Source organism: Aulonocara stuartgranti (genome assembly GCF_965226115.1).
Source record: "Aulonocara stuartgranti genome assembly, chromosome: 8".
NCBI classification, from domain to species: domain Eukaryota; kingdom Metazoa; phylum Chordata; class Actinopteri; order Cichliformes; family Cichlidae; genus Aulonocara; species Aulonocara stuartgranti.
In genome coordinates, this window is record NC_138959.1 from 1,486,692 (window position 1) to 1,500,000 (window position 13,309).

At 41.9% G+C, this 13,309-nt stretch overlaps 2 protein-coding genes across 2 annotated transcripts in view; one reads left to right on the forward strand and one right to left on the reverse strand.

Moving 5' to 3' along the window:
* The window catches only part of ebf3a (EBF transcription factor 3a), a 281,532-nt gene that overhangs the window by 141,029 nt on the left and 127,194 nt on the right, over nucleotides 1-13,309 (reverse strand). The window lies entirely within an intron of this gene.
* The window catches only part of tcerg1l (transcription elongation regulator 1 like), a 74,699-nt gene that overhangs the window by 16,789 nt on the left and 44,601 nt on the right, over nucleotides 1-13,309 (forward strand). The gene's annotated exons all lie outside the window — the stretch shown is intronic.

Consider the following 13,309-nt stretch of genomic DNA (forward strand, 5'->3'; position numbering starts at 1 on the left):
GTCGGGCTATAAGCCGCTACTTTTTGCACAAGCTTTGAACCCTGCGGCTTTTAGTCAGGTGCGGCTTTTCTATGGATTGTCCGTGATTTTTGTCATATCGTAAGAGGATTTGTTTTGTTTGTTCCGCTGTTGTACGGCACTACGTTGGCTGGCGGAAGGGCATGTGATCAGACACACAGTATCGGGGTTCAAGAGTGGTATGTTGGTCACATGTCCATCCGCCAGGCAACATAGTGCTGTACAAGTAGCGCGAAAAACAAACTTCAAAGTAGCGCTACGCGTTCAGCGGGAGGCGTGGATGACCAGCGGCGATAAACTTGCGAAAAGCAAGTTATGCTCAACTCCACCGGTGGAACCTGACAGCGTGGAAAAGTGTGAAAACATCCACGATCACCAACGGATTTTGAAGGGCTGGACTGCTGCATGATGGAGAGGAGGACACCGCCACGGCCCTTCTGAGGGTGTTCGACACTGACAACGAGGATTTGTTTGGTTTTGAAAGTGACAACAAAGGAAAGAAGCTGAGAGTGGATGACGAAGCCATCCTGAGCCTGTTCGTGTCCGACACTGGAGAAGAGGACTTTGGTGGTTTCAGTGCAGGAAGAAAAGAAAGATGGTGAATGACTGACCTTTCTTCTTGTTAAAGCCGTGTCGCTGCACCTGAGCCTAAAAGGTAGTCCGGATCTATTTTTCTGGTGTGCTGTAGGTTATTGTTATGTACTACATTTGTTACTCATTTATGAAGCACAGTACATGTTTCCTACTTGTAATTACCGCTACTTGTACATATACCTAAAAAGTAGGGCTGGGCGATATGACCCAAAATTTATATCTCGATATTTTTTAGCTGGATGGTAGAGCTGGGCGATATGAGATTTTTTCATATCACGATATGTTTTTTTCATTTCAGGCGATAACGATATCTATCACGATATAAGCCAAATAACTATATTTGTAAGATTTAAATGTGCCGTTGCTCACAAGTAAAATGTGAAATAATCAGCAGCTTGTTTTTATTTAAATATTTATTTCCCATAATAAGTTCAACAGGGTAGATGTACTTAAGGAACATGAGACTTTTTCAGATAAATAAAGGCAAATATTGCAAACTACACAAAAGGCAGCCGCTAAAGCGTTTAAGTTTCAAAATAGGACAAACGAAACAGACTAAATTGTCAATTCCACTTAGAAACAAAATATTAATTGTAAAAATAAATCTTAGTTTGTGTTACAGAAGAACAGACAAAACTGACTAACTTTTGTCAATATCAAATAAACTGAGAACTAAAAGGAAATTCTCAATCTCTCCTTGTTGTATAGCTGAGCTTTTCAAACAGTTTTAACAGTTACTTTAGTCTGACAAAAGCCGAATGACGAATTAGCGCTTCCAGTCAGAGACTGAGGCTACGTCCACACGTACACGGGTATTTTTGAAAACGGAGAGTTTTCGTTTTAAAAAATAATCCCGTCCACACATAAAGGCAGAAATGAAGGAAAACGCTGCTATGAACATGCCAAAGCAGCAGGTGGCGCTAGATTCCTAACCGTGCCTAAATGCTGGCCAATCAGAAGTCTAGAAGCCTCGGTGGGAAAAAGTAAACAAAGCTGGGGCATAGAAGCAGGACCGAGTCGTATGTGTGGAGGGACAGTAACTGTGTGTATATGTAAGCATTTAAACACTGCAGAGAGTAGAATTAACAGTAACAGTATTGTAGAAATTCATTTCACCGAAACAATAACGTGGCGCAGTGTGACGCATGCACCAGTTTATTGTATTTCCAGACTTGCTTTCGGCACATTTACAGTGCACGCTACTCTGTTTTTGTCAGACTTGAAATAGCTGAAATACCTTCACACTACGGAACTTCTATGGCTCTTCCGTTCGACAATCTCTCCGGCATTGGAACCATCATCTGTTTTCTCTTCGGTCACGCTCGGTTGATTTTTCTAGTCGGCACACTCATTTCCTCCATTACCCGCTGGCTGCTTCCCAAACAAACACACGTGCGGCTTGGCACTTGTGCTGTACGTAACAAGTCACGCGACGTGACGCTGCGGCCGTGACGCTGCGGCTGTGATTGGTTCGGCTCTGCGCTACTTAATTTGGATTGGCTGACCTTTTTTTTTTTTTTTTTTTTGAGGACAAGAGCGGCGAGGTCTATCGCGATAGCTTAATTTCTCTATCGAGTAAAAGTTATATCGCGATACATATCGTTATCGTTCTATCGCCCAGCTCTACTGGATGGCGATATAAGATATGTATCTCGATATATTTTTTTAAGCCATAAAGTAAGAACAAAAAGAGAGTTCTTAGTCAAAGCTGTGTCCCAGATGTCACACAGGCACTTTTATTAACATACAGCACAGATGTACATGAAAAATTACTCAAAATTAAATTATGAGCATTCATTAAATAATAATGCTCCATAAATAAAAGAAAACAATGTTGTTTTTGTGCTAAACAAAGAGCTCACAATTGTGCAGTCAAAATGTAAACTAAAAGACGCTGAGCGTAATAACAAAGACAGACAGATTTCACAGCTGCTCTGTTCCCAAGTTTTACTGTGTGACTGACAGCCTGGAGTTTGAAATCCGCTTCATAACCACGTCTCTTACAGGTGCCATTTATGGTCCTTATACACACACAAGGTAATATTACGTTGATGCACAGTACGTATCACTCCGCGAAGCTCTTCGGTAGCCGTAATGCGCCGACAATCTATCAAGCGGTGCAGCTCCGTAGCTTACCAAAGTCGTACTCAAACATTTTTGACAGATTGCTGAGCGCCGTGTACCACATAAAAGCGGTTCGCGGCCATCAAGCACAACCAGAATTCATACATAAGGCGCGCTATCAACTTTTGAGAGAATGAAAGGACTTTAGGGTTAGCGCTGTTAGCTCGTTAGCGCGGTTAGCTCGTTAGCATGTTTAGCTCGTTAGCACGTTGACGCCGTCCAGCCCCACGCATGGGGCGATGCGCAGTAACTCGTTAACGGAGATTTGCCGTGTCCGTCTTGTCGCTGCCTGCATGTGAAGCGATGGGGGAGGAGGGGGAGTTGTCTTCAGTGAAGGCGAGGCGGAGTAACGTTGCGTAGAGACAAAAGTGGACGAAAGAGAGGCAAACTTGCGGCTCCACAACTATAATTATAACGTAACATAGACTATATCGATATAAAGGATATTGTCACATCTTATATCTCGTATAAAAATATATCGATATGTTTTAAAAACTCGATATATCGCCCAGCTCTACTAAAAAGTTATGCAAATATGTACCCATAACTTGTTTTTCAAAATATTAATAAAAGGGGTGTGTCTCCAAACAGCCGTCTCTTTCCTGACAATTCGCTTTGTGCATATTCTCTTACATATGATAAGTCAGCATTGAAACACCTGCAGCTTTTAGTCAGGTGCTGCTAATGTATGTACAAAACAGGATTTTCCCCTGATTTTAGCTTGTGCGGCTAATATTCAGGTGCGCTCTGTAGTCCGGGAAATCAGAATCAGAATACTTTATTAATCCCGAAAGAAATTAGGGTACAAATACGGTAAATATAAGAGAAAAAGAGAACTTTAATACAGCCACTACAGTGACCGTCAAAACCATGAAAAAATAGTACTGTAAACGGTTTATTTTGTAACACCACGAAACAAACGATAGCATATAATATGAAATGATAGATGTTTTCATATCATCATCCAATATATATTGTCATATCGAACAGCCCTATTGTGCAGATCTCTGCAGGTGTGGTGATATTGAACAGCTTGTTATGTGTCTCCTCTTCTGGCTGCGTTCATCTGTTTTTCAGCTGCTCATCACTGCTGTTGTGTATTTTTCATTTTGCTTATTAAAATCCAGCCGTACTCGATTTGACGCTGTGTATCTGTTCTGGTTTTTTGCAGCAGCGAAACAAATCTGCAGCTCAGCGTGTCATTACTGAAAATAAAGTGACTAACAGCCTCACAGACTCAAAACAGATAATAAACAGCAGTGGGGAGTCTATCGTCCACTGAGGAGTATGAAAACAAATATTTTTCCACAGTTTCTGTCTGACATCAGGTAGCTGCAGTGTGTGACTGATTTTATTAGCATCTGCTGCTGATCACAGTCTTCTTACTTTGACTGCTATAGTCCCTCAAAAAGAAAAAAGAAAATCACATAATAATTCAAAAAAGTTTAGGGAAGTTAAATGTGTACCAGTGTTAGTCAGTCTCAGATGTTTCACTGTGTTTCTGCTGCTGTGTGCAAAATAACAGATTCATCAGCCTTTATAAAATGTAAAGCAGCTCATTACAGTGCCGCATCTTTCAGCTGTGTTTGATTAGCCTGAGTGTGTGAGTGAGTGTGTGTGTGTGAGTGTGTGTGTGTGTGTGAGTGTGAGTGAGTGTGTGTGTGTGAGTGAGTGAGTGTGTGTGTGTGAGTGAGTGTGTGTGAGTGAGTGTGTGTGAGTGTGAGTGAGTGTGTGTGAGTGAGTGTGTGTGTGTGTGTGAGTGTGTGTGTGAGTGTGTGTGTGTGAGTGTGAGTGCGTGTGTGTGTGTGTGTGAGAGAGAGAGAGAGACTGAGAAGATTTCTCAAAGGCATTAGTTAATTTTCTTCCCACAATCCCTTGCTCCTCTGAGCCAGTCCTGTGTGTGCAGCTGTTACGTGTTTGCTACGATGCGTAGGGTTGGCTTCCAGGCCCCTCTTCTCTGGACACCCTCTCTTCTTTTAAGATGAGGCTTCATTTTTGCTAAAGCATATAATTAGGGTTGGATCAGGTGACCCTGGCCCTCTCTTAGTTATACTGCAACAGGCTCAGGCTGAAAGACTTTCCATTATGAGAGTTTCTTCTTCACTCTCCTTTTTTCTCTCCCCAGGTGTTTATATACAACTGTCATGATCCTTTATCTTCTCTCTGTGACAAAATCATTTTTTAAAGATTTTTTAAAGAAGTCATGGAAAGCAGTCAGTGTTCACCATTCACATTTTTTAGATTCCAGTCTGAGTTTAGACCATCAGAGAGCAGAAGTGGATGCTGAGCTCTCAGCTTGTATATTCTTGGGCTGTTGAATCATTGGTCACTGCATCCTGTTAAACAGACTGAGGCAACTGATGTGGCTGTACGTTAGTCCTATCGAGAGCATCTAATTCAATTCAATTCAATTTTATTTATATAGCGCCAAATCACAACATAAGTCGCCTCAAGGCGCTTCATAGATACAGAGAAAAACCCAACAATCATATGACCCCCTATGAGCAGCACTTTGGCGACAGTGGGAAGGAAAAACTCCCTTTTAACAGGAAGAAACCTCCGGCAGAACCAGGCTCAGGGAGGGGCGGGGCCATCTGCTGTGATTGGTTGGGGTGAGAGAAAGACAGGATAAAAGACATGCTGTGGAAGAGAGTGATTTTGATTGGCTGCCGTGCAAAATAAGTCAAGACAGGTCGATCCTAGATAATCGATTGCTTGTGTGGACTTGGGGCAGCCAGGTATCCCATAATGCATTTCAAATCACAGGCAGCAATGTTGGTGGTGTAAAGTTTTAAAATACCCGTTTTTCTGTCACCAGCTACACTTTTAACAGGGTTTTAGCCGCGAATGTCGCGCCGTAATCTTCACGTCTGGTCAGGTTGTCAACATAGAACATGTTTGTGCTCAGATGTTTTCAGAGATGTCACTCGCTCTGCTAACAGTCAGCTGACAGAGAGCACCGAGCTTCTCCTCATAAATGAAATGGTGAAGCATTAATTTAACCCCTAAAGGGGCTACACCTTCAAGTATATCATGCATGATATCAACATTTGTGTTTTCTGTTGCATGAAATTAGTGAAGGTTATTCAGAGAGGAGTCCTCTTTCACACTTGCTTGGTTCGTTTAGGCTGACATGTTCCTGATAACTGTCTTTGGTGTGCAACTCAACTTTGTCTTCATCATATATCAGCTGTGCATCTGCTTTGTCAATCATGCAAAACTGACAGAATTTGTTTGCAGAGAAACTTACAAGGTAGCCACAAAGTGAATGAATTCCTTTTATGTTGTGTCTACATCTTCAAATATATTTTTAGCACTTTCAAACTCCTTCATTAATGCTTGAACAGCCTCGCTGTCTTGTGGTACATCCAAGCTACTCAACAAAGCAGCAGTTGACTGTTGCAAACAGTCTACAGTTTTCTCAAGCAACTCCTTTGTACAGTTTACACTTCTTGTAACATCTGTTAAAGTAATATTTGATGAGGCATACATCTGTGCCACAAAAGAAGCAGCACATTCACCAAGATCAGTATAGTTTTTTAACTTTGATACTGCACCTGCTACATCACCGGGCATCTCCAAAACATCAGGAACTACTAGATCATCAGTTTCAACTGAACAGTTTGATGTCTCTCCTTGGTAAGAAGGTTGAACTGAGTCAGCATCCACTGAAGATGAAGTAGAATGAGATCTATGCAGGTGCTTTGAAAATGAATTTAAGTTATAATACATCCTTGGGCAGCCATCTTGGCTACATATAATTTTCAAGTTTAGTCCATCTCATAAGCAGTGAATTTGACGAAGATGCCAAATGAGGTTTCTCACCTCTGTGAACAGAGACTCTCTACATTTTGGACAGGTGAACATTTTACTTGCATCCTTTAATCTGTGCAATCAGCTCCAGTACTTTGGTTTTCCTTTGGGTGGACAGTGGCGGGTCATAGACAAACTCAAAGAAGGTGAAGATGGAGCCAAGCGGTGCTGGATAGGACAAGGACCCAATACAGTTTGAAAAGCTTATCCACAGCACACGTCTGGCCATCATTCAGAGGAATGGTTGCTTTGTCATTCTTGGCAACAATGACGTACTGCCTGGTTGCACTGTTTAGATCCCCGATGCATATCGGCTGGGGTTGGTGTGTTGTGGATGATGCTTCAGGATCACTGCAAAGGCTTGGAGATGGGGAAGATAAAGATAGACTTTTAGAGAAGTATTCAGTGAGGTTTAGACAAATGCTTTCCTCAGGTAAATACTGTGTGAACCTCACTGAATACATATCAGTGCAAGAACAACCAAGTGCGTTATAGCTGATTTAAGGCTGCAACGACTGGCACCAACTGGTGGGAGCAGGTGTGTTAACACTACAAGGGCAGTGTAACAAGCCTCATCTAATGAAGAAAAGCAAGGTGTAAAATTATTCAAAATACAGAAATGTGTTATTTAATCAATTATGAGATGTACAACAAAAATGACTTTCTCTTTTGTGAATAGATGAAATCAGAAATGCAGAGGCTTAAGGCACCTCATTTGGCTTATATGTGCAGCCCAAGGCCACATAATTTAAATTCTTTAGTTTAGTCTAGTCTCTAGGAATCCACAATAAGAGACTGGATCATAATAATGCTCCTGAGAAAGAAAGGACAGAGGTATATGGGTAATATACACTCAACAAAAATATAAACGCAACACCTTTGTTACTGCTCCCATTCCCCATGGGATGGACGTAGAGACCTAAAATTCATTCCAGATACACAATATAACCATCCCTCCCAAACAGTGGTCACAAATCAGTCCAAATGTGTGGTAGTGGGCACATCTGCTATATTGAGATAATCCATCCCACCTCACAGGTGTGCCACATCAGGATGCTGATCTGACATCATGAGTAGTGCACAGGTGTACCTCAGACTGCCCACAACAAAAGGCCACCCTGGAATGTGCAGTTTTGTCTCACAGCAAAATGCCACAGATGCCACAAGCAGCCGCTTGAGGAGGTACACCAGAGAGGATCTGAGGGCAGACCATAGCAACCTCCCTGAACAGGGTCCAGTAACCATCACAGTGGCAGATATCCAAGAAAGGGTCTCCAGTATGAAGAGTTGGACAGCACCAGGGCCCGGTTCTGTGGAGAACAGCTGGTTTATTCTCCTGCCTTCTATCTCTCTGGTGTACCTCCTCAAGCGGCTGGCCAAGGCTGTGAGTCTTTGCTTGGCAGTTTCCAAGGCCTCAGGTATGGACAGCTTGCTGTATTTCTTAGGCACCTTATTTGTCGCACCTTTCTGCAACTCTGTTAGTTGGCTAACCTCCCTCCGTGCTACTTTGATCTTGCCCTCTAGCCTCCTTCTCCATGGAGGGTACTGCCCCTTGTCGCTGTTCAACTTGTAGCCAAGCATCTCACTGATCACTGCTGCCGTATTGTAGATCAGCTTGTTAGTGTCGGTAATCGTGGTTGTAGGTATTGTCCGTAGTGCTGCATTAACATCATCTAGCAGACCTTCTGAGGGTACTTCACGTAATCTTGGTAACCGGCTACGGCGGATCCAGGTTTTAAGCTTGATCCTATTTTTCAGGTCAGTTCCTCTCGCACTCAACGATCCTTCTCCTATCGCACTTGGGGCTATGTACCCAATCTCGGGTGGGGGTGATGATATCTCCCCCCTGACCTGGCGTCCTGACTCCTCCTTGCCGTAGCATTTGTGTTGTACCTCGTCAATCTCTAGCTGTGAGAGCAGTCCCTTCTTTCGAATGTTGGAACACTGAGCTACTAGTTGTTTCGCCGTCATTGTGGATGTTGGGTATCGAAGAATCCACAGGTCCGTCATCCTATTCATGTAGCCCCTTCCGCCGGGGTTACTTGCGTAGTAGCATTCCAACAACGCCCTGTTTTCGTCTCTTGCCCACCGATGCCTTCTTGTTCCAGTAGCCCACTTTTCGTCAGGGTGCCCTGGTTCCTCAACACCTGACGCGGACCTTGTTGATCCGGGCGACGTCCGAGCCGGCATGCCTTCATATTTATCTGTCTCGCTCATGTTGCGGTAGGCTTGCTTAGCATAGGGGGTCTAGCCTTAGGACCCTTACTGGATACAGACGCCCCAGGCAGGAATTGAACTTGCGGTCCAAAGGCGTGTAGTCTAACCACTACGCTATCCAGCTATATATATATATATATATATATATATATATGCACATAATGTACATGCACGTTAAATATGCATCAATGGCAGACTCATACCTTGGGCCAGCATGCCTCCAGTGTGGTCTTCTGGAAAGTACGCAGGCTATAAACAGCGAGCGCAGAGTCTTTGTTAATAAAATGGATGGTTACGCTCATGTAGGGCTACGTATCTCTGCTCGTCCATAGGTCAGAATTCAAGGCATAATGCACGGCCCTGCAAACATCCTTCTCTACTTTGGCCCGGCATGCATCATATAAGCAAGGCAACTCGACTTTACTGAAGTGCTTACGACCGGGCATAACGTACCTCGGATCAAGGACTTTGACGAGGTCACGAAAGCTGTCCTTCTCAACTACATAAACAGGGCCATGCCTTTACAAATATAACGTGAGATGGCTTCTGTGATTCTGTAATAATTTATAAAATTAGGTTAGAAACGATAGAAACGAAGAAAAATGGCATATTGCCCAGCACTATTAACCAGTGAAAAGTAATTATAACAAATATTTATCACAACACTACTAAATGTAGTCTATTAAGTGTGATAACAGAAGACAGAGGGCAACGTCAAACTAAAGTTAATCAGGCTTTAATCCTATTCTGTGCTAGCAAACGAATGGTCGCGGTGAACTGACTACATTTGCTATATTCAGAGCAAGGGCGTAGATTTCGTTTTGGCATTGGTGGGGGCGAATGATTCAGTTTTTTTTTTCCTTTTTGTCTTTGCTTCTTGATAACAAAAGGAGAAATGTGCTTGCCTACATATGCTATTCTACATGCTTTTAAACCATTTAAAATTACAATTGATAGTTTTATATGCGAGTTATATAATGCTAAATTATAATTAAACAAATGAATAAGTATTTTAGACTTTAGTTTACTTCAGCCATATTCAATATAAATCAGGTATCATACAAAAATAAAAATAACTTCAAATTCAGCAGGGCTGGACTGGGACAAAATCGGCATTTTGACGAGTGACCAGCCCACCATGGTATTATAGGAAAAGTCATAAATCCTTTAAAGCCTTTATAATAAGCTTAAACCTACACCACCTTCCATATTCTGGTATTCTGAACAGTAACACCTAATTTATAATTACATATACCTATAACTGAAAGGGTTGCCAACTCCCAGCAAAAAAAGAAATGAAAAGAAGTAGGGAACCCCCCCCCCCCCCCCCCCACCCTCTGCCTCAAGATGCTTAACTAACAAAACCGATTTAAATTTAATGCACTTATACAACAAATGCACATAACTCTATTATTTTTCTCCAGTAATTAAATACATTCAACATCTTTCTTCAACAGAATTGCAGACTGCACAGATGGTACCTTCCCAAAGTAAAGAATACTATAACTTACTGGGGTATATACTAACTAGACTTAATATTTACTGAATACAATAATGCATTTCTATACATTTTACATCAGATGAAAACGTTTGTTGTAAGATTCAGATAATTATTTAATAAAAGCTAGACATTTTAAATGAGAATAAGAAAGAAAAGTATGTCTTTGTGCCCCCCTCTCCCTGTTAATGCCCTACCTGCCCCCCTGGCAACACTTTGCTAGACCCGCCCCTGCACAGTCACCAGCTGTCAGCTGCTTAGAAAAGGATCCTGGTGTCATTTGTCTCTCAGAAACAGTTCATAACTTCAACTCATCCATGTCACCTAAAAGGTAAACCTGTTTCTCCATCACAGCTCTGATGATTCAGTAAGGACATCTCCTGGTTTCATCTTCATGTTTCCCTCTCACCACATATCCAAACCACCATCATGACCAGCAGCTTTACAGCTGTGGCTCCAGCAAACATCAGCTGATACTAGAAATTAATATGAAATAAATTCTAACAACAGCTGATCAAGCTTAAACGTGCTGCTGTTGTTTAGCGCGACATCTGCTGGTTTCCTCTTTCTTGCGCAGAGAGAAAAGCCGATCAGCTGATCATTGATCAGTTTCATGATTGAATTAGCAACTTTCTAGCTGAAGTAGTGTGGGACAAATCGCGTTCCTTTTCACCTTAACTTTAAAGTTTGACCTCCTCAGCTGTAATTGGTCCAGCCCAGAGTCGATCATGACCAACTGGCCAATCCACCACCTTTCATTTATACTGTTAAAAAAAGAAAAGGAAAAAAAACCCATTGGCCCATAAAAACGAAAAATCACGAGCGGCCCACCGGGCAAATGCCAAGTATGCCCGATGGCCAGTCCAGCCCTGAAATACAGTCATGACAATAAACGAATATGAGTTCAAGGACTTAACAACATTACTTCAGTTACACCAACATCTCTGACACGTTAGCACTAAGGGAACACTGAATGACCTGGTGCTTTATGTCCATCTAAGATTACCACAAAGTAAAAGATCTCTCAGCAAAATTATGCAACATTTTAGCCACACTATCGCCCCGATCAAATCAGTGAGCTGGGATTTTTTATTCTAAGCTACTGTTACGGCAACAGACATTAATCCTACTGGTGTCCCACACAACAACTCAATGTCCACTATGTGAAGCTGCCAAACACAGGCCTGCTCCTCTCGTTAACTGAGATAAACTGCTGGCATATTGGTTTTACATCTATACTGTCCAGTGTCTCCTGGTGGACATACAGCAGCATTGTTTAATCTCATTTGAGTCATTTTTGACTTTAGCCATGTTTTCTGAGAGCACTGAAGCTTCTTTCAGCCTCAACTGAGGATACTGGAATGACTAAAAGCAGCCTGACAACTGTCATGATAATAAATACTAGTTAATCTATAGCACCACATCATCAGTCAGTCACCTGTGAGCTCACCTCTCCACCTCGGTCTGAGCGACAACATGGCAGAGCTGCCTCTGTCACCTGATGAATAACAGTGAGACACTCCACATACATGCAGTCACACATGTGCTTCAAATACAGTCATGAACCAACAAGTCATCATCCAGTTTCACCTGTGATCTTGTGTCACCATTACTCTCTGAGCTTTGTGTTGGTTCTGCTGTCACCTGACAAACAGGACAAACATGACAATAAGAATAAAATGTGGAGCTGCTTCAGTGTTTCTGTCACTTTGTGCAGATCTTGACTCATCAGTAATGTTTGTAGGCTGAGTGCATTTTTACAACAATCTGTGCAAACTGCACTAAAATGAACCCTATGAATATGTCAGTGCCATTAGGATGAAATTATTGTGTCACCAACATTTTAACGTTAGACATATAATTTTAACAGCCTCTGTAAACTAATATCCTGGCTGCTCGAGGCTGCCGTTTTCTCCGACAGCTTAAATCAAAATTAGAAATGCTGCTCTAGGAGTGCTGCCTGTTGTGCAGTTAGTTTCCAAAACACGTTATTAATGGGTACATACAATTTTAGACAGATGTGGGCCAAAGCCTAGCATAGCCTGTAACGCTTTTATGATGGGCACATTTTACGAGTGAACTTGAGTTTAAGTGTCTTACAGGTTTCTTTGAAAAACACTTTCTTATATCCAGGTTTTCCTTTTTCCTGCCATCCTCTCCTCCTTGCAGGCCCTCGCAATGCAGGTTTGCCGCTGCTAAAACTAAACAGAGCTCACTGAAAGGCACAGCCAATCACATTGGCCATATTTGTCACATAACTCTTTCTGCACCACTGGGTGAATCTACGCCCTTGATTCAGAGCCAGCGACAATATTGTCATTTTACACAACACTGCTACGGTTAGTTACTGACTCTGGCGTTGCTCATAGACACCAGAATGCCTGTCGGAGCTGCTGGCTCAGCTAAAACTCTGGTTCTAAGAGCAATTTCTGAATACTCTAATACATAAATAAAGTAAATAGATAAATACATGAATAAAGTAATACATAAAAGTACTACCAAAAACACATTAACTCTAATGAAGTATGGCACTAAAGCCAAGGTCTAATACTAAAATTAAGAGTAGAATATGTTAGCAAGACTGTTACCTTAGCTAGGTATAGTTAAGCAGTAATTAGCTTAAACTCAAAACTCCGACATAACTCCTATATTTTATATAAATTCAAAGTTTCACATTCTTCCAGAAACCCGACACATTTTCAGTACATTAAGATAAACTGGTAAATGATACTTACTGTGAGGTCTGACAACATACTAGGCGACGTAACGTCCATCTTTGCCTCCTTTGTCTCAGTGGCGCGAAAAGATAGCGCCCCCTTCCCGCCGCTGGTATGTCATGTTGCTGGGCAGAATTTGTTTCAATTTTCAGCATGTGTATTCTTACTCATTTAATTTTCTAATTTTACTTCAACTGTATTGCCCTAGTGCACATGTTACGGTCAAAATTAAGCCTGTTCTGTGTGGATATTTGTGGTTATAGTATAGCCACGGCCAGTAATTGGTATGCCATACATATTGAATCTTCCTTCAGAATTTTAGTACACC